This window comes from Lissotriton helveticus, chromosome 1_2, assembly GCF_964261635.1.
Source record: "Lissotriton helveticus chromosome 1_2, aLisHel1.1, whole genome shotgun sequence".
Taxonomy (NCBI): Eukaryota; Metazoa; Chordata; class Amphibia; order Caudata; family Salamandridae; genus Lissotriton; species Lissotriton helveticus.
In genome coordinates this window covers 153,915,829-153,943,209 of record NC_136058.1, presented here as the reverse complement: position 1 = coordinate 153,943,209, position 27,381 = coordinate 153,915,829, and the positions used below count along the sequence as shown (strand labels likewise).

Genomic DNA, 27,381 nt, shown 5'->3' with positions numbered 1-27,381 from the left:
AGACTTAAAAAACAAACGCTCACGTTTTCGAGATCTATGGGTCAGTAGAGCGTCCTGGTTAGATTTTTCTTTCTTTGAATTCTGAACTTCTGGTCCTGATTGTTGTTGCAGTTTCTATAGGACTACAAACCCTATAACAAAGAAACCAGCAATGGCAAAGCCAATAGGTATAGCCCATGTGATATCGACTGCCAATGCCTTTCAACATGTTGTATAGCAGTGTGACTGCTGTTCAGCAGGGCTAAAAGTTAATGGCGAGGTGTAGAGGAGAGTGGAGTAGCCTCCTCCTACTGCTATGACTTCCAAAATCCTTCACTCTTTTATACCGCTACTATTTAATCAAAGTTACAGACTAACATGCCCACTTCTCAAATTTCATATTTTACTATACTAATTCACCACTAATCCTCTATGGGTCCCAGAGTAGCGTGCTACTCGCCGAAAAAGGACTTCAATGGCTCATCAGGGGTAGCATGCACTAAATACAAACTTTTTCCCCTCTTCTATCCCTCCCTTCCCTTCTCAGTCCAAATAACTGACTAACATATCTACCACTCAAATTGCTTTCATATTTTACAATACTAATTCAACAATAATCCTTTATGGGTTCCGGAGGTAACGAGCGCTATATAAATGCAAACCTTTTTCCCTCTGCTACCCTTCTCTGTCCAAATAACAATAACATATCCACCACTCAAGTTCTTTTCCTATTTCACTATACTTATTCTCCACTAATCCTTTATGGGTTCCGGAGTAGTGTGCTACACGCCAAAAAAGCGCTTCACCATCCCATTAGGGGTAACGAGCGCTATATAAATGCAAATCTTTTTCCCTCTGCTACCCTTCTCTATCCAAATAACAATAACATATCCACCACTCAAATTATTTTCATATTTCACTATACTTATTCTCCACTAATCCTTTATGGGTTCCAGAGTAACTTGCTACTCGCCAAAAAAGCTCTTCAACACCCCATCAGGGGTAACAAGCGCTATATAAATGCAAACCTTTTTCCTTCTTCTATCCCTCCGCTATCCTTCTGAATTCAAATAACTGACTAACCTATCCACCACTCAATTTACTTTAATATTTCACTATACTAATTCTACACTAATCCTTTATGGGTTCCATAGTAGCGTGCTACCCACCGAAAAAGCGATTCGACCCCTCGTCAGGGGTAGCAAGCGCTATATAAATGTAATTACAATAGAGTAGCGTGCAGACTTCTGGCATACCTTAGGGTGGTGAGTGGCTGAGACTAGAGTGGGTGGAGTGGCATAGAGCAGAGTGGCATAGAGTGGTTAGAGTACAGCGGTGTGGCATTTTGTGGAGTGGCGTAGATTAGATTGGCACAGAGTAAAGAGGCGTAGGTTAGATTGGTATAGAATAGAGAGGGGAATAACCAAGAGTAGAGTGGCGTTGAGAGTGGTGTACAGTGGGAGGGAAGTAGAGTAGTACAGTTGTGGGTGTAAGTAACTAAAGCGTCAAATGAGACGGCAGATAGAGTGGGGAAAAAAAATCTGTATGCCGAATTTCAAAAGTTTGAAGTCACATTGTAGGTCCAGGAATAATTCTGAAATGCTTATAAAATAAAAACAAAAAAAATATATGAGGAAGAGCAAAGATGCGGATGAACATATACTTGGTCCAGGCTTCAAGGAGGAGCTAACTCAAGAAAGGAAGGGAAGCCTATGGGAGCTAAGCAATAAAATTATTGCAAATGAGTGATAACGAAAATAACTAATGGTAGGATGTGGTCGGGTTGTAAACTCACTGAATGGTAAACAGTAGGTCTTGCAGCAGAGTGCATATGCTGTGTAGGTAAAACCCCAGGATGGATGAACCACTCAAACCTAGAACAGAAACTCTCAGGAGCCCTGAGAACTGAAGCACGTACTCCTTTATAGTGATAATAGAATGCCTGTGTCGGATTTAAGTATATTTTGGTAGCTCGTTGTGCGTCTCCAAGCAACAGTCCTTTGAAGGTGAACTGTGTGATATTACAGTCATTTTGATTTGGTGTTGTCACGTTGTGTAGAGCACAACTGCAACAACGGTGGCACATTGTAGCACTCAAACTGTTCCTATCGGTATGTTACGGATAGGAATATGGTTGCAGTATGACCTATGGTGTGGTGCAGGAGGTCCTGATGCATGCCTGATCATGTTCCAGCAAATGTGACGCTGCTGTTGTACGTCCCAGTATTTATAGTAAAATAAGAGGAATAGTGCTTGGTTTATGCATATTTATTCTAAATGCCTGATAGAAGAATCTTTGCAGCGGTGGGTATGCTTCTGCCTCATAGATGAGATGATGGTGCAATACATAGAAACTAACGCATCCACAGTAAGGGGCTCCATATTGTGAACATGCATAGGATGAACTAATAGTAGTAAATGGCTGCAAATAAAACAAAGTATACCAAATATATTTATGCTACATTGGTGTCATACCCAAGTGGGTTGCACTTATAAACACTTAGTGAAATGTACTGTAATACAAAATGATATTGCAATAGTACATGGCAATGTTCTCCAATCATTGTAACAGCCGCTTTCAATTCCCAACCACAGTGCACCCAGTACCACGCAGGGATTTGGTAGTTCTGGAAAGAGAGTAGACGAAATGTACAACTAAAAAAACAAATTGTCACTTTAGTATCATTGCAGAATTTACATAGTCACTGTCAAAAATACAAAAAGGCAATATTATTCCAACACATTTCAGAAGAAACCGGGCCATTAAAAGTACAACACAAAATAATTACTGAATTCCTAAACCCAGAATGTACTGCCTTTAAAGTAACTCTTTGAGAAGAACAGCCTTGGCTGTTGAGGGCATGTATCTTCCTCTAGCAGTGAGAAACCCTATTTGGGTAGCCATGTACCTTACACATTACTAAATAGAAAATAAATATAAATAAAACTAGGCATTCTTGTAAAACACTTAATCTCAAAACCCAAAGATCTGGAAAAATATTTGATATAAAGAGTATAAACTGACCTAACCATCCTCTTTTTTTTGATATCTCAACCAAGACAATGACAAATGTTACTCTGCTTCAACCCTCTAATTTGTGACTAGCTCATCAACCCTATAGAGTCATGTAGCTCATCAAGCCGAAAGACCTAAAAACAACCGTACACAAATGTTACTGTCAAACAATCACTCCTCAATCTATACACTTTCACCACTGTTACAAAATGCAACACAACCAAATACCAGAGAAAGTTAGAAAAATATGTCTTTAATCCTATCTTATAAAAAAATCATTTTAAATTATTTATATATATATATATATATATATATATATATATATATATATATATATATATATATATACACGAATACTCTCTCCAAAGAAAAGAACAGAGGCCACACGGGGGGGGTTCAGAGCAGGACATAGGTTTATACACGGAAGTCCCAGCGGCGGCGGATGCATTTCGGCATAGTAAGCCTTCCTCAGCGCCCAACGCTGTAAAGAGTACTTTCCTGTTACACTTGACCTGGGTGAAATACCACGCCCGCACCGCAGTCTCCTCCCTCTGCAGCTGTCGACCGACCAATAGAAGTTCGTGTCAGGTAAGTCGGACTTCAAATCCCAGCAGGCACTGCGTCGGCGTTGCTGGGGTCGGTTCACATGAGGGAGTAAGAAGAATCGTCGGATCGGTGCTGGCTCCAGGTAAGTTGGGAAGCCCAAGGTTCCTGTGGAATAACAGCATCTGTCTTAGTCCCCGTGTATGCTGCAGCTACCATTCGCCATGTTATTAGTTCATTATGAATGGCAAAACCTACACGGCGTAATGAGACTTTTGTATCCCATACAGATGTGGTCTCTGACAATACGATCTAACAGTATACAAAAATCGTATTGAGATCAACAGTGATGGTTGAGTTTCGTTGTTCCCTACTGATAAAGTGTGTAGGGAGCTACGCCGATCCACGGCATAATGATCCATGACCTTAGGACAACAATGGGTTCATTCTTATGTTGAATTATTATTCATAAGTGTATGTTTTGCCATTCATAATGAACTAATAACATCGTGTTAAAATGGCGCCCATGTTTCACTAGGTCGACTAGTCCTTTCTTTTTTGGTAATGACTCACAGGCTGGATGCTTTATTAAAGTTGTATTTCCGGGTGTAATGGACACTGAAGAAGGCTTGACGCCGAAACGCGCCTGTCAATATCGGAATAAAGAAGTTTCCTGACTAACGCTTCCCCCCCTGTGAGTGCGGTTCATTTACTTCTAAGTAGCTGTGACTGAGCTGGATGTTTAGCGGGAGTCCACGACCGCTGACCGCACCTGCTTGAGTGCTCCGTGATAAGGTGGAGAGAGAGCGTGTATATTTCATACGGAGCACCGCTGCGGCTGTTCAATTGCACCCTCGAGAGTGAATTTCCGGTGCAGACTGCTGATTACTAACAGAAGCAACCGGCAACCCAAAGGTGAGCTTATCCTGATTTTCGGATAGCGAGACTGGCAGCGGCATATGGGGTGAGGGAACGTAATAGGCAAACTTCTTCCGTATTAAAGATAGTACCGGATATGGATATGTTCTGCGAGAACACACGCCGCGAAGCGGCAAAGGACATGTTCAAAAAGCACGACGGAGTAGCTTTGCAACCAGCACCTACTATAATACAAACAAGCAGCAAACTAAATGACATAATGTTCAAAATGGAGAGAGCATGCGAGCGTGAGATACGCAAGTGGTGTGAAGCCACAAGCCTTCAGAGCTATATTGAGGACAAACGAGTTCCAAGGGGATTAAGGGTTTATACAGTATCATCATATGAGAACCCGGACCCCCAACTCCTTACCGACTGGGCAGAACACACAGCCCATTATTGTGAAGGGACTCTGAGGATGCTTGTCAAATATGCCTGGAGTGACAGGGACAAGGCATTAGAGGAAATCAAGGCATTAGAAGAGGAACTCGATAAGGAGGAAGATAAGAACCAAATTGAAAACCTGAAGGCACAAAGGAAACCGCGACTGAATAAATATGAACAAAAAATTAAAACACGAAAGCAAGAGAAGTACAACCTTGATGAGAATGATTATCTTCTAGGTCGGGTGCTAACATTCGCCAAAAAATTCGATGCCCCAAGAAAAGAGGTGAATCGGAGGGCACAACAAAAAACTACACCACGAGTTGAAACCTCTGAATCGGAGGTCACGGAGAACGAGTCAAGTGCTGAACAATCGAATCGTGGTAATGAAGGGAGAGTGAAAGCTGTCCCTTTTCACGACAAGTTCAAAGTAATCAGACAGTCATGGTTGCGGGGTGGCAAAAACAAACCCCCAGAAAATCACGCAGAAAACCCCACAGAGGAGGTGGGGGCCGGAAGAGGGAGAGGAAGGGCGCAAGATTGGACCAGCAGGAGCAAGAAGAAAATGAACAGGCGTTAAACGATACAAGCAGTTTAACAGTGGTAAATCTGACTAACAGACAGCTGACCGATATGGAAACAAAACTTTTGAAATTCGGATTGACATTCTGCCCTAGCAGCCGATTGGAATACACGCAGACTCGCATAGACCTGTTTTGCTTCATTCGTAAACTCAAACTACCTAAATATTTTAAATTGAGATCACACACGAAAGACACTAGAGCGCCATCTTACAGATTAACAGCTACTGATATCCTAACTGTGAAGGATCTGGTAGGGATAGAGCTCCTTGAAAATCTGGGAGAAGAACGAGATGAACAGACCATGCAGGGAACTTTTGTGGAAAGAGCAGCAGCACAGGGAATTGAACAAGACCGAGAGGAGAGCACCTTTAAACCTATATCGCTCTTTAATCCCCAAATGCTGTGGGACTCGATTGATGCATTTTCGGAGGCCATGATTGGCGACTTCCTGATATTCCGAATGAAGCAGAGCAGGACAGTGCAAACGAGCAACATCACCTCGGAAGAAAGAGCTGCACTACAGGACCTCATGAAAGATGATTCCATCATCATGAAACCATCCGATAAGGGTGGGAATGTCGTCCTTCTTACAAGAACGTTTTACCGGCAGGTAGCAATCCGACAACTGTCTGATGAGAATTACTATCAGTATACCACTAATGATGCTTACAAGCACAGTTTGAAATCATATGATGCTCTTGTACGTAAATGGTACGACGCGGGTATGCTTGGGACAGATGAACATCTGTTCCTGCGGAGCAGCAATCCAATCATCCCCACGTTCTACCATTTACCAAAATTACATAAGAACAGTACCGAGCCACCGGGCAGGCCAACTGTGTCGTCTATTAACGGCCTCACAGAGCATATGTCGATGTTTGTTGACAGTTATCTTTTTCCTTTTGTAGTCCAACTGGACTCATACATCAAAGACACAAAGGATTTTTTGAAGAAAATCAGTGATGTTTCATGGGATAGCAGCTATCTGCTCATGGTCTTAGACATCACCAGTCTATATACTAACATCAAGCATGAGCATGGGTTGATTGCCGTTAGGCACTATTTGGAAAAGCGTCAGTTACGATATGCACAGCATAATGACATGATACCTGAGTTTGTGGAGTTCTGTCTATCTAATAACATCTTCCTATTGAGGAGAAATTTTTTAGGCAGATCTCGGGCACTGCGATGGGCACCTGCTTTGCCCCCAGCTATGCGAACTTGTTCGTTGACTGGTGGGAGGAGCGGGTGCCCAGGGCGTGCCAGGGGCAAGAAATTGGGAGAGTGGTCCATTGGCATCGATATATCGATGACCTTTTCATCGTGAGCCAGGGGACGGTGGGTACGGCTCGTCTGTATATCGATGTCCTCAGTGACAACGAGTATGGCCTACACTTCTCAGGTACCATAAGTCCAGTAACTGTTGATTATCTGGATCTCAGAGTGTTTATTGACAACGGTTGCATTCAGACTGCCCTTTTCCGGAAACCCACAGCTGGGAACTCGACCCTGAGTGCCAACAGCAATCATCCTCCCAAGCTGGTTCAGAGCATTCCTTATGGAGAGCTCTTGAGACTACGTAGGAATAGCTCTAGAGACCAGGATTTCGAGGCGGCTGCCTCGGAATGCATCAGTAGATTTAAGGTGAGGGGTTACAACCCTGATTCCCTGGAGAAAACCCTTAGCAGGGTAAGACAGATACCTAGACCTGAACTTCTGGTGGGTAAACCTAAAGACAAATCTAAGGTCATAGGTGGGAAATTTCGGATGATTACCCCCTACTCTACCGAAGCAAATTATCTGAGGAAGATGCTTCGAAAAACTGGCATATCCTACAGACAGATCCGATCATCAAAGAGGACATACCAGCACACCCCCTGGTTACATTTAGGAAGGCTAGGTCTCTAAGAGACATGCTGGTTAGGAGTCATCTTGAAAAAGCTAAACCACGAATAGGTACTCCTAGAGAAATGAAGGGCTTTTTCCCTTGCAGCAAATGCAAGGCATGTGCTGGGAGCAAACGGGTTCTGTCCTACAACCTGCTAGATACAGGGAGACTGAAGACCATTGATAAATTCATCACGTGTAGCACCCCCTATGCAGTCTACTGCTTAGTTTGCCCATGCGGCCTACGATATATAGGCAGCACAATACATCAGCTCAAAATTAGGATCCTGGAACACCTGAGGGCCATAGACAAGGCGGATCCGGCCTATCCAGTCGCTAGGCATTTCGCAGAAGTCCATCAGCGCGACAGAAAGCAAACTGCAATATTTTGGCCTAGACTTTGTCCCCAATAACATCGGAGGGGGCGACAGACTGAGAAGATTACGTCGCTTTGAGTCCAGGTACATTATAGACCTCATGTCTAAGTCCCCTAGAGGTTTGAATAGCGGGGAGGATCTGACAGTGCATTTGGGCAAGCAGTAGCTTTAGTCTACAGAATAGATAACTGACTGTATATAGATGTACATAACTTTATATACACATGTAGGGCACACTAGGGGAACATAGGTACAAATGGTGTATATTACTGTGTAAACTGTGTATATAGCCTTATATCAATGAGATTATGTGTAGGTGTTTTAACAGCATACGAGATGCATATGCCGTATCTATTGTATGTACTGTACATAGTGTATATAGAGCTGAGGAGAGATGAGGATGCTAACAGTTGCAAAGCTACGTGACAAGGTTTAATTTTTACTGTACAATTGACCGTGTAAGCACCAGCCGTTATTGTGGAAAGGACATCTGCCGATATACGGCGTAATAAGACTTTTGTATCCAAGACAGATGTGGTCTCTGACAATACGATCTAACAGTATACAAAAATCGTATTGAGATCAACAGTGATGGTTGAGTTTCGTTGTTCCCTACTGATAAAGTGTGTAGGGAGCTACGCCGATCCACGGCATAATGATCCATGACCTTAGGACAACAACGGGTTCATTCTTATGTTGAATTATTATTCATAAGTGTATGTTTTGCCATTCATAATGAACTAATAACATCGTGTTAAAATGGCGCCCATGTTTCACTAGGTCTTTCTTTGTGGTAATGACTCACGGGCTGGATGCTTTATTAAGGTTGTATTTCCGGGTGTAATGGACACTGAAGAAGGCTTGACGCCGAAACGCATCTGTCCATATCGGAATAAAGAAGTTTCCTGACTAACGTTTCCCCACCTGTGAGTGCGGTTCATTTGCTTTAAGTAGCTGTGACTGAGCTGGATATATATATATATATGTGTATGTACATCAACACATATACATGGCAAAAGGAGGATACTCTAAACAGCACAATTAGTCCTTTCAGTAAATACACCTCTAGTTTTTTGTGTCATTGGGTATCCATGATTAATTAACTAGCATGTAGATCGTACTTTCAAATTCCATTGATGCGTTTTGGGGGAAACAGCTTATAACAACCATCTTCTTCAGGACTATCATACAAAAATGTCCTCCTCAATACATTTTCATATGATATCTATTGATGATGCAACCCTCAATAATGTCAAATACTTTCTGGTCCACTTGCTAGGAATTATTTTGGGCCCCACGTTCTCCACTCTCCAGTTCTAGCTGTAAAGTTTGCCATGCTGTCTTTAGCTGACCTGCAGTATTCAGCACTAGGCGTTAGGGAAAATGTTGCTGCGGCCAGGGAATCTCTATAATCAATCGCTCCAAATGCTGTGCACTGAGTTCTTCCCCAGTTCTTTAACACATGGTTCGCTCCTCACAACATTAAAGAGGTTTTCAGTTAAAATCGTCCACTGATGCCAGAATCTTACATCTTTAAACACCCATTGTTGAATAGCATATGTGGCCACCAGCTCGTCCGTCTACACATCAACAAGTTCAGCAAGATCACCAACAGACCGAAGCATAAATCATGTATTCAAAAATATCCTTCTTAAAGGCCCAACTCCCTTTCCATCCAGAGCTTTGTATCGGATCCATAAAAGAAAACAAGACCACAACCAAACTGATGTTTCTGTCAGCCACTATTTAATGGTCAGTACTTATGTGAACTCTAAGAAAGAACTATCTGCAGGCAAATTTTGGCATTTGTTGAAGGAAAGTACATTTTATTTTCCAGTCTATCAAGCCGCAGTGCTACTAAACCATACTGCTACTAGACCTCTCCTCACCCTGTCATACTGTTTATCACCCTATATTCTTACAGAGACTTAACAAATCTAGGAGCACATTTGTATTGCTTCCATGCTCACTAATAGAGCTCTCATAATATCGCTTAATCCCTCCTTGGCACCATTCCCCTCCACAACGGGCATCCACTGAGGATCCATGATTACTCCTCCCCTATTGAATGTGTGCCTCACCCTTCAACCTGACCGCATCTTACCCTCAATCCTAAACTCAAATATAGTAATAACAGGCTAATAATTTTGCAACTGAAAATTCATCCAATCTCGATTGATTTACCATCCGCAAATCTCAATGAATGTGCCTACTCAATGCTAATGAACCTTTGCAAGTTCGACAACAAATACGCACCTGTGGAAAATGGACAAACTCTCATTCCTCCACCATATGGTGCATGAACTAGGTCCACCACCAAACCCCTCAACACTGGTAAGGAATATGTTGGAGATGAAAGATTCTAATATCTCCCATGAAGCACAAGTAAGTAAAGTTACTGAAGGAACCTTCCACACCATGGATTTATTTGTGATTCAAGATAGGGAGATCCAGCATAAAATATTCCTTTACCTAGTAGGTTTCCCTGAAAGAGCAGGCGCCATCATCTCCTTCTACTTTCCCATCTTTAATATGCCAATGGTCTATACACCGGAGTCACTCTATACATGCTTGGAAGTATACAGAGAATACAAAATTCAGCAGCCAAATGACTCGATCTAGGTATCCAGGCTCACATCTTGCCAACTCTCCAATCTTTACATTGACTGCCTGTGGTAAAACACATAACCTTGCATGCAATGTGCATCGCTCATGGAGCCATCCACATTGTTGCAACGCTACACTTTTTATACACATTTGGCTCCTACTACCAGATTTGACCACTACACTGTAGGGTGGCCCCACACTTAAGGACCCCTTCCTTCAAAAGTCATGCGCTGTTGATAACTCTCATGTCTTACAGCCGTGCTCTCTAACTTGATACCTTCAAGGAAAAAAAATTGACAACCATCTCAAATTGAAAGTGTGGAGATGTATTTTTCCATTCAAATAAGTGTATAACATTACACATTCCATAAAAGATAGTCGGTAGCTGTATGCACAACCACACCTGTTCACACACTTTTCAGCGACATCTAATCTACTTTGCGGCAAGAATAATACATTTTACACCAATCCATTGTTAGGAGTGTGTTTAAAACAGTCTCTTTCCATCCATATAACACTATGATACAGACCACTCCAAAAAAAGATGGTTGCTACCCGCATCTGGCATCACATTTATCCTCACACTTTTCAGCAGCATCTCATGCCTATGCATAGCTATCAGTTTGCCACACCATGATTAGAGCAGATATCTGACTTCACACACCATACAAAACTCCTTAAAAATAGAACAATCTAAGAACATACATTCTGAATAGTCCCTGGGAACCCAAAGAGAACCGGAGCTCCCTGCAGCCTCACCAGGGGTGTGAAGGGCTACACATAAATTAAACAATACGATACAAAACAATGGGTGGTATCTTCTCCCCTATCCAAGATTGTAGTACTCACTGACGGATTGCAGCCTGAACTACAGGCTCAGGAGAACTTATATCCTGTGGTTTTAAGGATTGCCCTGAAGAACTTTTCTCACCCCCACAACAACGCTGCATAGCCAGCGTCCAGGTTGTCTAGAGGAGTGCACCACCTGTAGCATGCCAATGTCTCAGCAACGTTTCCCAGACTTGCTATTTTGTCGCAGTAAATCCTTAAGCCCCAGAAATAACACAAAATCAGTTGAAGAGTCCAACGCATGCCATTGTTTGTCATGGAACAGGTGAAAAAAAGAAATGTAAAATGTAGATAGTGATGATTATCTGATCCCTTTAAGAAATATACACACATGCATACATTTAATTGAGCAGAGTGTATTAAGGCTTTTATTACCATTTGAGAATGTGGGTAGTGGCCATGACTCTTCTTAACAGTAGTAGAAATAGCATATTACAGTCTGTACATTTGCATATGGTTGAAAGCATGGCAAGTATTAATGCATACTTGTTTTAAAAGATTATTTAACCAAAACTAGGAGTCAAGGGGTTAAACGTGCTGTGACTTGAAGTTGCACTGGAGAAGCCTTGTGACTATAAACAGAGTTGTTTGCCTATTTAAAGTCATTGTAACATGCTATCTGTGAAGCATTGAACATATTTTTCTCTTTTCCCTGTGCTGTAGTAAAAATGTGTGACTGTGAATCTAATGATACAATTGTTCTACTTTCGATGGCGTGCATTTTAATGCATATCTATAAACTGGTACCAAAGTTATTAACTTTGCCCCTCCTTTGTACAATCTTATTGAAAGCTGAAAGACTTGTATGAACTTGTCTTGCTAACCGCCTGCTTAGTTTCATGCTTCTTCATTAGATAGCATCATAGTTCTTAGTAAAGGAACACTTTTTGTACCACACCCCGTCTGTGTGCTCCCCTTGAGGGATTTACATGAAACTCAAAAAACAGGCATTAGCTGAACAAGCATAGTTGAGATCTGCGAAAAAAAGTGGCAACATTATTAGCAAATCATTTTCACCCACTCTTTTAGCTTTATCCCCTTATCAGATGAACCCAAAGAAACCTACTTTGTGTTATAATAGCTAACTGCGTGCCAAATTACATTCATATTTATTTAACAGTACCAAAGTTATTAGCACATGAAAACATTTTTCCTCACCCTGTTAACTTTGGACCCACATCCCATGTGGATCTGCACGTAATGTGAATACAGATACATGCCATAAAGAAAAGCGGCTTCTATAATTATTAAATAAATCCTTTTTGACTCAACCTTTAACTGTGCCCCCTTTGATGGATCTTCACAAACGTAAAAATGGTAAGAGGAAGCAAAAGTTGCTACCTATTTGCCAAATTTTGTGTAAGTTTGTTGAACAGTTCTAAAGTGACCGGCAAATCAAAAAACACTCTTTCAACTATCCAGTTATGTCTAACTTTTTATCCATTAAAAGGTAACCCACATTTTAGGTTGAGCGCGCATGCGCTGCTCTAGGAGATGACCTTTTGGAATCGGTCTGCAATTTCCTAACACTCGTGCTTGTGGCAGCATCCACCTTGTGGGGGCGAGCAGGGGCAATCTGTTTCTAATTAGCGTGGCCGTGCGCGCTTGTTTACATTTCTCTACTCTCTCTCCCCTGCCTGTCTCACCCTCGCCCTCCCGTGCCCTGTTTCCTACTCTGGGCCCTCGCCCTTTGGCAGGAAAGCGCATTTTTTTGCCATTAAGCGACCCGGAAGCAAAGGTCCCTTGCAATTCCTTTCTAAATGCGGCACAATCGCCTCTCCTCACAATCAGTGCCAATGTACCGGGAGTCAGGACCTCCGTATATTTCACAGTGATCTCCAAGTGACGCAGGTGTCAGACAATTGTAGGATATTAAGTCAGAGTTATTTCGTAGTGTGGAAGCCCTGGGAGTTTCAGGTCTGCGAGCGGTTTCAGGCTGGCAGCGGGCCCATGTCCCATTCCAAACATGGCGCAAGAAAGCCAGGGCTGTCCGTCTGCAATGGCGGTCATGAGGCATCTGTGGTAAGGACCTTGAATTATTACTGTCCGACATGTATGCCGTACATCTTCCTAAACAATGCTGCTTTGAAGATCTGGAATGTCGCTGCCTGACATGTCGCTTTGCCGGAGTGCGTGACTTTATCACTTTTATAAAAACAATGTTGTTTCAGTTCCAAAGGGCTCTGGCTAAAGAGATGGCAGAAACGAGGCACCGTCCATCATCTTCAAAGCAGACTTGCGCGTTTGTTTCCCTGAATGTTCCAAGCCATAAACAAGTGTTTCTTTTGTCAGGAAATTTTTATTTGGCTTGATTTATTACTCCTCACACCCTTGTTTTTCGTACAGCTATGTTTGAATAGCAGTTCACTTAAGTTTCCAAAATTCACACAGTCTGGACCATGTCGAGTAGGGGTAATGCTATTACTGCAGGACATTGCGACACTATTAAGGAAGGAACTTTGTAATATAAGGCCTATAGTTCCTTATAAGTGTGTATTTAAAAACAACGTGAAAATAATATCATATCCATACTAAGGTAAACCTTTGTATTTTGTTTCGTTTTTTTTTTGTATCTTTCTGGGATTTTAAAAAAACGAATTGTACTAATATAGAAGGGGATTGCTGTTTTAATAATGCATGTACATCATTTACATAGCGTCACAAAATATAAATTTGTTTCATGAACTGGTGATCGGGTGAGGGTTCTGTCCAGCCATAATGAGTATATGAAAACAGTCCCAAAAGTTGTGTCTGCAACAGGGTATAGTGTCGAACAGTGATTTAACCTTTTAACTTCTGTTGATCCCCACTTAATCAATACTGGGATCCTTGAGCAGGCATCGCAAGCCCCCAGAGGTCGGTTGACTACAGGTTGAGAACTGGTGATGTAGAATGTTACCATTGTGTTTGCAGGGCCTAGAACATTTTGTACTGTATTATGGCTCTACACGTTGCATTTTAAAAAAATGCGTGCAGTATATAGATGGCAAGGGTATAACACTTAACTGGGTTATGTTTCAAATCAGAAATTAGATTTTTATATATAGCATATTTTTCTTAATATTAGTTTCTACTTATTCAAATATATATTTATGAGATTATTTTAAATCCGAGCTGAATTAAGGTGTACTGGAGTACTGAAGATGCAAAAGTACATAATTGAATGGTGAGGAGTGGAATAAACAATAATAAAGCGCCTTTTAGTGTAGCTTGCCCAACGATTTTCAGCTGATATTCTCTCAATTAGTTTGTGGCTCTCTGTAAAAGGTTTATTGTTAGGGGATAGATTCAATTCAGGACCTTAGAGGTTGGAATCCATAACCAAATATTAGCAAAACGAGATACCTCTAGAACCATAAATTCTTGGACTACTCAATACCATGGGTCTAACTATTTTCCACGGCTGGTTCAATCAATGAACTGTATAATTTGCAATTTTTTAACATTAAAGGTAGGCACACAACAACAAAATTACTTTTTCTAAACCACCAATAAACAACATTACACAACCATTTCTCTTCAGATATTATATTAGTCTTTTTGCTTTTTCATAAGTGGAATATCCTTCAATTTCGCAACAAACACAGTTAGATTTCTTTTTTTAACTTTATTTGTACAGCCAATCTTCATGTATAATTTTTCTGTGGTCGTTTGTTAGAGAATTATAAAAAATATTCAAAACCAACGCATATCATTATATATACAAAATCTTTCACATTTAGCTTGTTTGGTCGTAATCCTACTATTTATCTCTACCAGGATACATCAAAGTGGTATTCCTTGGTAATTTGTGACTATGTGGTCCATAAAAAGACTAGGCTCAGAGAATCATTATGATGATATTCAAAGTTTAGGCCATCCAATTTTTGCTAAACCTAATGAGTCCTTATTAATATTCCTATTTGCTGGTGATACTCTGAGTCCTGTGAACGTGGAAGGTGAGTTGTGTGGGTGCCGACGCGTTTCGACCTCTCTAACAAACTACCACAGAAAATTTATACATGAAGATTGGTTGTACAGATAAAGTAAAAAAAGAAATCTAACTGTGTTTGTTGCGAAACTGAAGGATATTCCATTTATGAAAAAGCAAAAAGAGTAATATAATATCTGAAGAGAAATGGTTGTGTCATGTTGTTTATTGGTGGTTTAGAAAAAGTAATTTTGTTGTTGTGTGACTACCTTTAATGTTAAAAAATTGCAAATTATACAGGTCATTGATTGAACCAGCCATGGAAAATAGTTAGACCCATGGTATTGAGTAGTCCAAGAATGTATGGTCAAAGAGGTATAATCGAGCATGTGAAGTCTTCATTTGAGGTTATTCATTCCATTTTGCTCTTCTCAAGTTGGGATGAAATCCTGATTCGGCTGGTAACAGTAAGTGTAGTTGAAATAAGTTTACAATTTTGTGAGAATAGCTGCACCTTTGGGATTTTCACTGGGCACTTTTCGCCTGTAAAAAGCAGTCCCAATTTATCTTGGGGGGTGGGAGGGAAGTGCTTAAAATGTGGGAAGAAACTAAGGAAACTGTGTGCAAATACTAATGTCTTTGCTTATTTCGCCATCTGCACTTAAAAACTGTAATGGTGCACTAATCATCCTCTTGAGGACACTAATGATACAGTCTCTTACCTTTATTCAAAAGCTAGCTTGTCTAGGTTTAGCTCCTAAAATTACACAGGGTGCTCATATAGCAGGCTTCTGTCTGGATTCTATCTTAAGCCACATCAGCCACTCCCAATCTGCCTTTACGATTCTGCTGACTTGGACTGACCATTTTGCATCCCTTTTTAGGTCGAGCTTACAGCGATTGCGCTGTTGTAGGTAGTTGTGGGGCTGACTACTCCTCCCCTTTTGGAATGGCTTTTGTGTGTATTGTAAAAATCGTGCCTTGCAAATGGCTAATTGTGGATTTATGTCCCACCTTTTTTCAAAAGATCACTCCCACGGAGTATTGCCGCGGCATAGCCAATAGGACTCGCCTTTGGGACCTTATAAGTGTTTAGCCATGCAACGGTTGATGTTGTTGCACCAAGTGTATTATGCTGCATAACTAAGTACTTATAAGGTCTCAAAAGCGAGACCTATTGGCAATGCCAATGCTTGTTTTTTGTAAGACTTAATTTCTCAAAGAACTGCTGGAAGGTTTTAGACTAACCATTCCAAGACAGTCCTCTGGTTAACATTCTACTTTCACAGATTTGGTTTCATTTCATTCAGCTGTTTTTCTGCAGCAGAAAGCAAAGTACCCTCTAGACTGCAACTCTTTGAGCACTCCTCCAAATTCTAACAGCAACTGGAGAGATCTGCTTGAAACTTGTTAAGCCAATTCTAAATGAAAACTTATTTTTTAGAGCGTTTTGTTCAGCTTCATCAAACACAAAAGTTAATAGCAAAACATTTTTTTTTATTTCATTGGAAAATTCTGAGCTGCATACTTGTCTGTCAGACACAGATGCAGTAACCTTTGCTTGGTTGGTTCAAAAGAGAAGAAAGATGGATCCAAGCCACTGGCAGCCGACAAGAGGGGGCAGTGGGTAGTGCAATTGAAAACAAAAACAAATCTTACAATACTTATCTTGCTGCCGGTCCCACCGCTGCGTCTCTGCTCCTTGCTCCTGCTCTCGTCACGGGACAGGAAACCAGGCTTCCCTGACCAATCACAATCGCTGAAATGCAGCATATTGGTTTTTAGCGTCCTGGTGGGACGCTCAACCAGGGAATGGGAGCCTGGGCTTGTTCTCCATGCAGGCTGTAATGCAGCCTGAAAGGAGAATGGGGAAAGTGTGCATGACTGGTTTAGGCGTCCCGAGAGGGCTCACCAAACAGTCATTGAGCACTCCTCTCTTGCACTGTTCCGCGAGAGCATTGCCGCCCCGCCCACTAGCAAAGGAAGGCAGCATAAAATGATAATAACTAAAAGTTAATATCATTTTATATTTCCTTTCCTTATACACTACTCAAAGCAGTGGGGCGACGCTCCTCCGCCATAGGGGAGCAACCGCCACTGTTCTAAACATAAGGCTTTAGTTTCAAATGAGATGCAATTCCTGCCTGGGCATGCAGAGTGCAAATATGTGTGTGGTTATGTGTATATATTAAAAAAAAAATACTATGGTTAGCTTTCTGTACAGGACTGTACCAAACATTAATTTTTTTTAATTTATTTTTTTAAACCTCTGAAATTCACTAGACAGTTACAATGCAGTTATGGTTACAAACACTGAGAATTACTGAAATTCACCAGTTATGGTTAGATAAACTAACCATAACTTGTGTACCCATCATGCACTGCTTATGACCTTACATATGATATCACTTATGTCTTGTTAAATGACATAATTGATGACATCACAAATGTCATCAGTGATGTTATCCGTCCCACAGCCAAGCACTACGCCCATGCAAAAGCAAACAAGGGCGGCTCCCAGGCAGTTCTGCAGAGGTAAATGGGCCACGAAGGTGGACTCTCATGTGAGACCTACGGGGAGCTAAGAGCACACGTTAGGGACCCAAGGGGCCACCACATAAAGCTTCTTCCAGTCCTCACACTGCACACTCTTCTGATTAAAATGACCTGCATCGAAAGCACCAGCTGAAGGTAAGGGCCTGAGGGGAAGGGACGAGTAGACCAAGGCCAGCACAGAGTGAAGAGAAGAGCCTGAGTTACAGGCACTAGGTTGTGGGTAGTAGGGGATAACAAAATGGGCTCAAGGGCCAGGTAAGAGAACATCATGGGTGCAAAGAGCAATGGGAAGGATATGAGGAACAAATAGTACAAAGAGCTTAAACCAAGGACCCAGGTAGCTGCAAATGAGACCCTACCAGCCCCCACCCTCCAGACTTTCTTGATCACACTGGAAGTATGCTTTGTTGCGCTATAGGTTTTCCTCCCATCTATGTAACGTCTTCTTGGCTTTCTTGATGAAGTGGATATAGTGCTATAGCGGGAAATGTAAAGGTGGACTGCAGTTCCTGCTCCCAACCTCCCAAAGCCAGTAGGTGCAAAGCCTCCACACCTAATCTCACCCTGAGCATACTTCTCTAGCTGAAAGTTAAGCCATACCTCAGAGTGGGCTCCGAATCCCCTTAACCAGTCCCAGCACTGAGCCCAGTCATAGGCTCTTACAGCCTGATTCATGTACGGGCCGTTTTGCGTGTCCCTAATAGCGATTAATAGCGACTCGCTATTGAGGAAACGCAAAACGGCATTCATGTACTTTTCGGGGAAAAAATAGCGACTCGCACGCGGGCGCTAAAGCCGTTAGCGACCTACAAAAAACGCAGAAAAATCGCTATTTCCGGCTACCTGCGATCGGGATAGCGACTCGCAATCCCGATCGCACGGGATAGCGACTCGCAATCCCGATCGCACGGGATAGCGACTCGCAATCCCGTGCGATCGGGAATGCGAGTCGCAATCTCGCGGGATCTGGAAAACGGGAAGACGCATTCCGAGCACCGTGATGACATCACAACCAGGAAGCAGCCAAATCCCACCCCCAAACACCACAGTGACGCTATCAGTCGAGTGTTCACGACGGAAAGCTGCCGTTAAACCGCCGTTAGCGACTCCCGACCCCGCCGAAATAGCGACCGCCATGTCCGACGAACCTCAGCCAGGCCCCAGCAACAGCGCTGGCCGCAAGCGCAAACTGAAATTCTCCGAGCAGGAGCTGGAGAACCTTATAGAAGGGGTGGTGGCCAACCAGGACCAGCTGTTTGGTGCCAACTCCCGGAGGGTCCCAGAGCAGGAGAAGCGGAGGATCTGGGTGGGGATTGCCTCCAGCGTCAACTCTGTGGGCGTTGCGGACAGGTCGTTGGAGGAGCTGAAAAAGCGCTGGTACGACCTCCGAGGGCGTGCCAAGGAGAGGGTGGCGGAGCGCCTTGGTGAGGCATCAGGCACCGGAGGTGGTGGACCGACTGTCCCACCCAACACCCCCCTGGAGGACCAGGTAGAGGACACCTTGGAGAGGGAGGCGTGTGTTGGCGTGACCCCTCTGGACTCCTCCCGCCCCACCCAAGACACCCAAGGTAAGTGGCATGCGACTGCGACCCTGTCCCCTATGACCGTCCCTGACCAAATAGGCTCACTCAATGGCCCTTAGTCATGCCTATGTTGTGCATCAGGAAATGCCCTGAAGCATTGTGGGAGACGTAGTATGTCCACAATGTAGTAGTACCACAATGCGGCCAGAAAGGTTCCAAAGTGCGCAATTCCACAGCCATCCAGGGAATGACACCCAGCATGCATGTAACATCTGCACGTCTGACAGTCACATGCACCTAATGAGTATCCACTTACCCTCACAGGTGCGGATGATAGCAGTGACAGCGAGAGGCTGCTGATTGATGAGGAGGCCCAGGAGGAGGAATCCCCACCCGATACCCAGCCACCAGCCCCTGCCGCTGCGCCAACACCAGCAGCCAGGCCCCCCACCGTACCTGCTGCAACATCTGCAGGCCCACCGGCTGCCAAGTCCAGGCCCCCCACCTTACCTGCTGCAACATCTGCAGGCCCACCGGCTGCCAAGTCCAGGCCCCCCACCTTACCTGCTGCAACATCTGCAGGCCCACCGGCTGCCAAGTCCAGGCCCCCCACCTTACCTGCTGCAACATCTGCAGGCCCACCGGCTGCCAAGTCCAGGCCCCCCACCTTACCTGCTGCAACATCTGCAGGCCCACCGGCTGCCAGAGCCAGGCACCCCACCAATGTGCCTCCAGTGCCTGCCGCACCTGCAACACCAGCTGCTACACCATCTGCAGCACGTCCAACAAGATCTGGGCCAGCCACATCCGCTACACAGCGGCCTAACAGCAGGAGGGGCAATGGGCATCTCCATGCCTGCATGAGCGTGGAGCGGCGCATGCTCCGAATACACCAGCGCCAGTCGCAGCAGCAAGGAGCCATCCAGCTCCAGCTGCATAAGATCGGCCGCAATGTGGCGGGAGTCGGCGAGCGGATGGACCGCGTGACGGCGGCCATGGACCGCATGACGGCGGCAATGGAGGACAATACTGCAGCGCTGGTGAAGCACCGCAGTGTTGCAAGCAGGCGCCACCACCAGCTGTTGAGCCGGCTGTCCACCTATAGTCGCTCAAATTATGTGGCAGCAAATGCCACCACCCAGCTGTCGCGGCGCTCGTTGACCCAGCAGCACCAACTGGTCCAGTGCTGCGAGGACATTACCCGGGTGCTGGAGCACTTGACCACCGCCGTTACCGCACTGCATACACCTGTGCTTCCGGCCATTGTGGGGGGAGACGATGCGAGTGAGGGTGCCTCCAGTGTGAGCAGCCACTCTGCCACGCAGGCCCCCCCACCTAGGCGCAGCACCAGGGTTACGCCTGGTACAGCTGCCCAGGATGAGGAAGAGCCTCACAGGCGCCTGGGAATTGTGCGCCGGAGGCGCCAATGACATTATTGTGTCAGGGACACAGGCGCAGGCTGAAGCTAAGCCTGCCATGAACATTCACATGCAGTATGCAGGAATACTGCTTTTTGTAAATAGTTGTTACCATGACCCTTTTTTCTTGTGATTCTAACAAATACATTTATTTTGCTGCACACATTCGCCTTGTGTAATCATTACAGTTTGCATGCAATTGTGATATGTGGGGTGGGGGAAGGGGGTGGCCTAGAAATTGTTCGCTGTGATGTGGTTGCGACGTCTGTGGCCTTCAGCTGGGTTCTCCCCGCGTGCATGGTGCGCATGTGCTGGTGGCCGGTCGTCCCCCTCAGATTCACTGCCTGAGATGTCAACTGGTATCCGGCGCTTGGTTGCAATGTTATGAAGCATTGCACAGACAGCCACAATGCGGCAGCACGCTGCAGGACTGTAATACATGGCCCCACCTGTCTTGTGCAGTATACGGAACCTGCTCTTGAGCAGGCCAAATGTCCTTTCAATACAGTTCCTTGTCCGGATGTGCGCAACATTGTAGCGGCGTTGCTGAGGTGTGGCAGGGTTGAGGTAAGGGGTCAGGAGGTATTCCCGTAGGGCGTAGCCACTGTCACCTGAATGAGAGGAGCAGATGTTGATTGCCTGTGCAGCGCAGTTACTTCATAGCAATGTGACATTGTCGACAAAGTGTACTTACCAAGTAGGTGTCCTTCCCCAAACTCTCCCCTGATCAGTCGTGTGTGGAGTCCGCTGTGCCTGAAGATAAAGGAGTCATGGGTACTCCCTGGGTACTGGGCCACAATGTCAGTGATGATGGTCTTGGCATTGCAGACCATCTGTATGTTGAGGGAGTGGTACGACTTCCTGTTGCGGTACATATACTCCGTGCCAGCTGGTGGGCAGATGGCGACGTGGGTACAGTCTATGCAGCCGAGGACATGGGGAAAATGGGCAACATTATAAAATTGTAGTTTTGTGAGGTCCAAATCCTGTTGGCTCGTGGGAAATGTGATGTGCCGGTGGAGCTGGCTGAGCATGGCGTCAACAAAAGTGTGGAGGCAGCGTGACATGGTGGGCTGGGATATCCCCCCAGCAGCGGCTACTATGCCCTGGAAACTGCCGGAGGCCAGGAGGTGCAGGCTGCACAATACCTGCACATGTGTGGGCACAGAATTGTTTTGCCTTGTTGGGTGCTGCATGATGGGGTCGAGTTCTTGTATCAGCCAGGTGATCATTTCCCCATTCAGCCTGTATTTAGCATAAATCTGTTCTCTGGTTTGCCCCAGCAAGGTGACCCGCTGCCGGTAAATCCTTGCCTGCCTCATGCGTCTCCTCCGTGCTGCTCGCTGTAGCCTTCGCCGCCTCACCACCATGTACATCCCAGGCATTGTGGAACGCCTAATGCTGCTGCTGAATGTCCTTATGTGTGATTGGTCAGGCCTGGACCTGTTGGTGATTGGCTAACAGTTTTTCAAATTTTGGTTAATCATGGCTTTTATGGTTACCACCTGCTTTGAGTTGTCCTTAAATTGCGCCGCGCAAACGTGCGATTTAGCGCTTTTTCGCTAATGTATTTCTTTCATGAATGCCGATTGAGACAATATTGCGTTTCGCTATTCAATTCGCAGATTCCGTGGTTGGTCGCTATTTCAGTATCGCTAATGCTCGACTTCCCGGAGTCTGCGACTATTACAGCGTAATCGCTATTCCGATCGCTATTATTTTTTAGCGATTTCGCTATTTCGTACTTGAATGCCGATTCCGTGTTTTGCACCCGCAATTGCGTTTTCGCAGCCATTGCGGGCGCTATTTCGCTTCATGAATCAGGCTGTTTATCACAGACCACCACCATAATTTTCCTTGGTTATGGGATATTTTCCAGCTTTGCTGATCCGCTTTGAGCAAATGACTGCAGCAGCTCTGCCCCTGATTTTCATAATGTCAAGTTTATTTTCCCACCGCCAAAGTAGGCATTAAAATAGCTTGACCCTGATAAAAATCAATATGTCTCAGGAGATATGAATTTCATAACCCTTGTTTATCCTTTTTTTTTTACATTGCTTTTGGCAATACCGAATCATTTTGCCTGCATATATACCTCACTAATGTGAGACATAGAGGTTTTTAAACATTTGGATTAACAACCTGCTAAATTCTAATGTTTGTTATAAAAAACAAATAGATGAAGATGTCCTTTATTTAAATAAAATATATATTTAAGATGATTGGACATGTATTAATTTAAATCCTCTTGAACTTATGCTCATGTAGAACAGTCAAATGTATAATGAACACATATTATGAGTGATGTAATATGTGAAGTCATAAGCAGTGCATGATAGGGCTGCAATTTATAATTAGTTGACTAAACTATAACTGGTGGTTCTGTATTTTTTTTAACATTAGTGCATGTCTTATTCCAACACCTAACTATAACGCCAGTTTAACCTTTGTTTTTACCAGTGAATTTCAGATTTAATTTTTTTAAAACCTTATTTAAGGTCTTCCAGCTTAGCTAAACTTCACTTCTAACCTATGTTTTTTCCAGTGAAAACAAGATATGTAAATAATTGTAATAAATTGGGTTACTGTTGAGGGGCTATAACCATACTCAAGAAGCAACCACAATCTTTGTCAGGATGTAATCACAAGCAAACCTCAAATTAACCTGTGCTCAACCCTCTGGTAGCTTGGCACAGAGCTGTCAAACTTAACTTTGAGACAATGGGTAAATGATTTGTGCAACCCTTTAAACAGTAATAGAATGAAAACACACCACAAAAGGAATACCACGCCAAATTAGGAAAATAGAGTAGATTTTAATAAATCAAGATCAAAACGACAAAAATCCAGTCGGTTGCGCCAAAAAAGCCAAAAGTACCATTCTCGGCTATCTGGTCATTCAAGACTGGTAGAAATTCACAAGTTCAGCCCAACCACAATGGCGTGTGGGTCAGATACGCAGACAAGGTAAGTCCTGCTGAAAGCTACCTTCTCACTTCCATGCAAGGTCTCTAATTCACTGTGGCAGGGCCACGAGGATAATGGAAGTGGCGTGAACAGTTGTCGATGTAGCGCGAAGAGCAGGCCTAGTGTTGTGGACGGTCATATCTGTAGCATAAAGATCGTGTTGTCGAGAGCGGGTGGGCCGGAGCTTTGCGGTGGCAATACCAGAGAGCAGTTGATGTTGTAGCACAAAGAGTTGGGTTGACTGATATTTACGTTGGCGGGCTATGTGAGCGCCAAGGTTTTGGTTCCAGTGGACTGATTCGCAGACATGAAGAGCCCAAAAACATTTCAGCCTCTCCGAGGCCACACTAAGAGTCTAGGTCCTGAGGGGCACCACTTGAAGGTCAGGGGCTTGCTCCAGCTGGCTCTGGGTGCTAGTGCAGGTCGTCGTGAGCCTGTTATGATTCCTGTAGCTCTGAACAGGAGACCAGAAGACTAGCTGTTGGAGTAACTAGGAGTTCTGGGTTCATGCGCAGGTCCTGTCCCTCTGACTCAGGTAGTCCAGCAAGGCAGTAGTCCAGCTGGGCAGCAGTCAAACGGAGTAGCAGTCCTTTCTGCAGCTCAGCAGTACTTCCTCCTGGAAAAGTCTCCACAGGTCCAGAAGTGTACTGAAGAGTTGGTGTCTGAGGTCCAATATTTATACTTGGTGCCTCCTTTTGAAGTACAATACGTTTCTAGAGGGGTATGCAGCCCTTTGTGTGGAGGCTGGACACAGCCTATCCAATTGTAAGTAGGGCTGTGCTCAACTCCACCCTCCAGTCCTGTCAGTGATGGCCCATTGAGGCACACCAAAGCTACCTGTTGTGTGTGGCTGTCTGGGGGGAATACTCAAAGCCCAACTGTCGGCTAAACATGTGAGCCACAGACAGGTTGCAGGCACTAAATGGCTAAGGCAGGAAAATGCTAACTTTCCAAAAGTAGCATTTACCTAATTGTAATTTAAAGTCCGAGTTCACCATACGAGTTTTCTTCATTACAATTCCAAAGACACCAAACATGAACTTGTGAACTGATCCCATTTGGAAATTACAACTCATTAAATATAACAAGATAGTTGCAATGTTATCCTGGGAGAGGGTAGACCTTGCAATAGTGAAAAATTAATTTAAGAATTTTCCACTATCAGGACATGTAAAACATAAAACTACATATCCTACTTTTTAAACATTGCCCTCTGGACTGTCCTGAGTTTACCTTAGGGGTGACGTATATGTATTTGTTAGAAACGGAATTTCTGGTTGGCTAAGGCTTGCGCCAAAGCCAGGCAGAAACCACACAGGACCGCAAGATACCCAAGCCACTACTTTTGGAATCACTCCCCAATGCCTATTCAGACCCTCTAGCACACAGCCAGAGGTCTGCCTCCCGTGCAAGTTCCCTGGGATCAGAGAACTCACACTCCAACAGGTGTTGTCGCAACCCCGGAAAATAATTACTGAACACGTGTTCTCTGACACAGATTGAACAGCCCTTCAAAATTATTTGCTGTGCTACCATCACCCAATCGTCCAGTGCATCACACCATTCATCCACAACCCCCCCCCTCCCAAGCCTGGTGAGACAGTTTCTTACTGCCCCTGAATCTCAACCTGTACCCCTCTTACTGGGAACCAGGTACCATACTCTGGGAACTGGGAATGGGACTTCCTGCACTGGACTCCCTATTGCTTCCACCACAGGATCCCACCCTTGCTGATGAATCCAGACAACTCAAACTACACTCAGGGGATAACCTACCCTCCAGAGCTAGCTTTTTCTCCTCCACACTCCCTTTTTAGGTCGAGGGACCTATAAGCTGCGCAAAGCGCAGCTTCCGGTCCGGAGATCTTATGGTTTGGAGTAGGGCAGTTTAAACCCGCCTCTGTGCTCCGTTCGCTTCCATTGGCTGGCTTCCTAAATGGAGGCCAGCCATTGGAAGAGAAGGGAGTCACTCCAAACAAGCCCCGTCTCTTTCGGATTCGGGTGCGTACGTTTTGCTGTTCTTTAGCTCGTGACGTCGTCCGTCACTCAGCACAGCAAAACACGCCTCCGATTTTCGTAAGCTTTGTGGCCGCCATTGTTGCCCAGCCGGCGCCGAGTACGGTGATGCAGCGCACATGCTCCCGCACAAACGGTGGATGGGGCTTCCGCCCAGCGCCTCGGAGCCCAGCTGCAGTCTTTTCCGCCCACACGCGAGCATATCTGGTGTTGCATCTTCTGTTTTTACAGCCTCTCTGCAGAAACAGTGGCTTTCGGAGAAGCCCTATAAAGGGCTCCTTAACAGCCCAAGGTAGTTACATTTTATGGAGGACACTTCAAGGCACGTCTATAATTCTCCCTCCATCCACCCACCACTCCCACTCCCGGTTGTAAACAGCAATAAGTGCAAACTTACTTGGGTCCAGTTCCGCCTTGTCGTCTTTGTGCTTGCTGGAGCCCAGGGCTTCGGATTCCGGGGAGGAGATGATCTGCGGGGTCCTGTCGCGGAAGTCGCCGGGGGAGCCGTACATGTAATCCGGGTAGCTGCGGGGTCGCCAGGGCCGCAGTCGCCCATCCTGCCGGGGAAGGAGTCGGGCTTGAGCCCGTGATGCCTGCTGGTGGCCGCGAAGCCCGGGAAGGACACGTCCCCGGAGAGCGGCTCCAGCCAGGAGCGCACGTACCTCGCGTCGGTGCCAATGTGCGGCTGGTGGTGGCTGTAAGGGTGGTACACCACCGAAGACTGCGAGTGCACGGGAGCCCAGGAGGTGGTGAAAATTGCTCCTGCCGCTTCCTTGCACACACGCTGTGTTGAACACAAGGCCCATAGCTCCCGCCACTGCCGAAGGGTCCCAGCACAGGAAAACCGCCGAGACTTCAAAGCAAAACCTCTGATGTCTCTCCCACTGCAGTGGAGCCCAGCCGGGGGTAGAGGCTCCGAAAAACAGCCGGCCCTCAAGGTCCACACTACGTGCAGAGGATCCGGCGCTCCCCCCGCCCACACATCGCCAAGGCTGTATCTCTAGCAGCCAGTCTGGGGACCCCTGCTGGTGCCCGCTCCCGTGCTCTCCCCGCTGCTCCCCAGCGTGCAGATGCCATCCAAGATACGATCTCCGTCCACCGCAGTTTCCTCGGTTGACGACGAAAACAAGAGCCGCTTCCTCTGCTCTGGCGCGGACACGGGCAGTCAGGTAAGTTTTCTTTAAATGTATTTTTAACCCCCACCCGTTGTCTTCCAGTTGTCTCTGGGAGGAGGCGGGGGTCGGGCGGGCAGAGATGGGAGAAAGCTCACTTGCTAAATACAGGTTTGCCAAATGAAGGTTGAGGCCATTCCCCAGTCTAACCCGTGTCGAAGGGCGAAGGTTAATGATCGTGCCACCCCGAGGGGCTGTGACGTAGTTCTCGCCTGGTAGGCAGGACCAGACGTCAGTGCCCTGCTTCTATTAGCCTCAAAGACTGATGGCTCTCCCGCATGTCAGGCTGAGCTATAACCGTGATAGTCAATCTCTGCATGTTTTTCTGTCTACCCGCCAGTTGGTGAGTGTGTGTGACTGTGTGTAACTATGTACTTCTGTTTGTGCATCTGTCTCTGTGTTTTCCAGTCCATGTGTTAGTCCGTCCATTGGTGTGTTCCTGTGGTAGTTTGCTTGCCTGATATGTATACTTGTATTTATCAGTGTCTGTTTCTCAGTCTGCGTGTTGTCTTTTTTGTTGGTATGGCTGTGTGTTTGCCTGAGTGTGTGTGTGTATGCTTGTGTTGGCCAGTCTCTGTATCTGTTTGGCAGTTTCTATGTTGTCTGTTTGTTAATCTGGCAGTGTGTATGCATGGTTGTGTTTGTCAGTCTGTGTTTGCCAGTTTGTACAGCCTG

General features: G+C 45.1%; 1 protein-coding gene across 1 annotated transcript in view; it reads left to right on the top strand.

Moving 5' to 3' along the window:
- Positions 1 to 27,381, top strand: part of LRRC42 (leucine rich repeat containing 42) — a 135,177-nt gene that overhangs the window by 454 nt on the left and 107,342 nt on the right. The gene's annotated exons all lie outside the window — the stretch shown is intronic.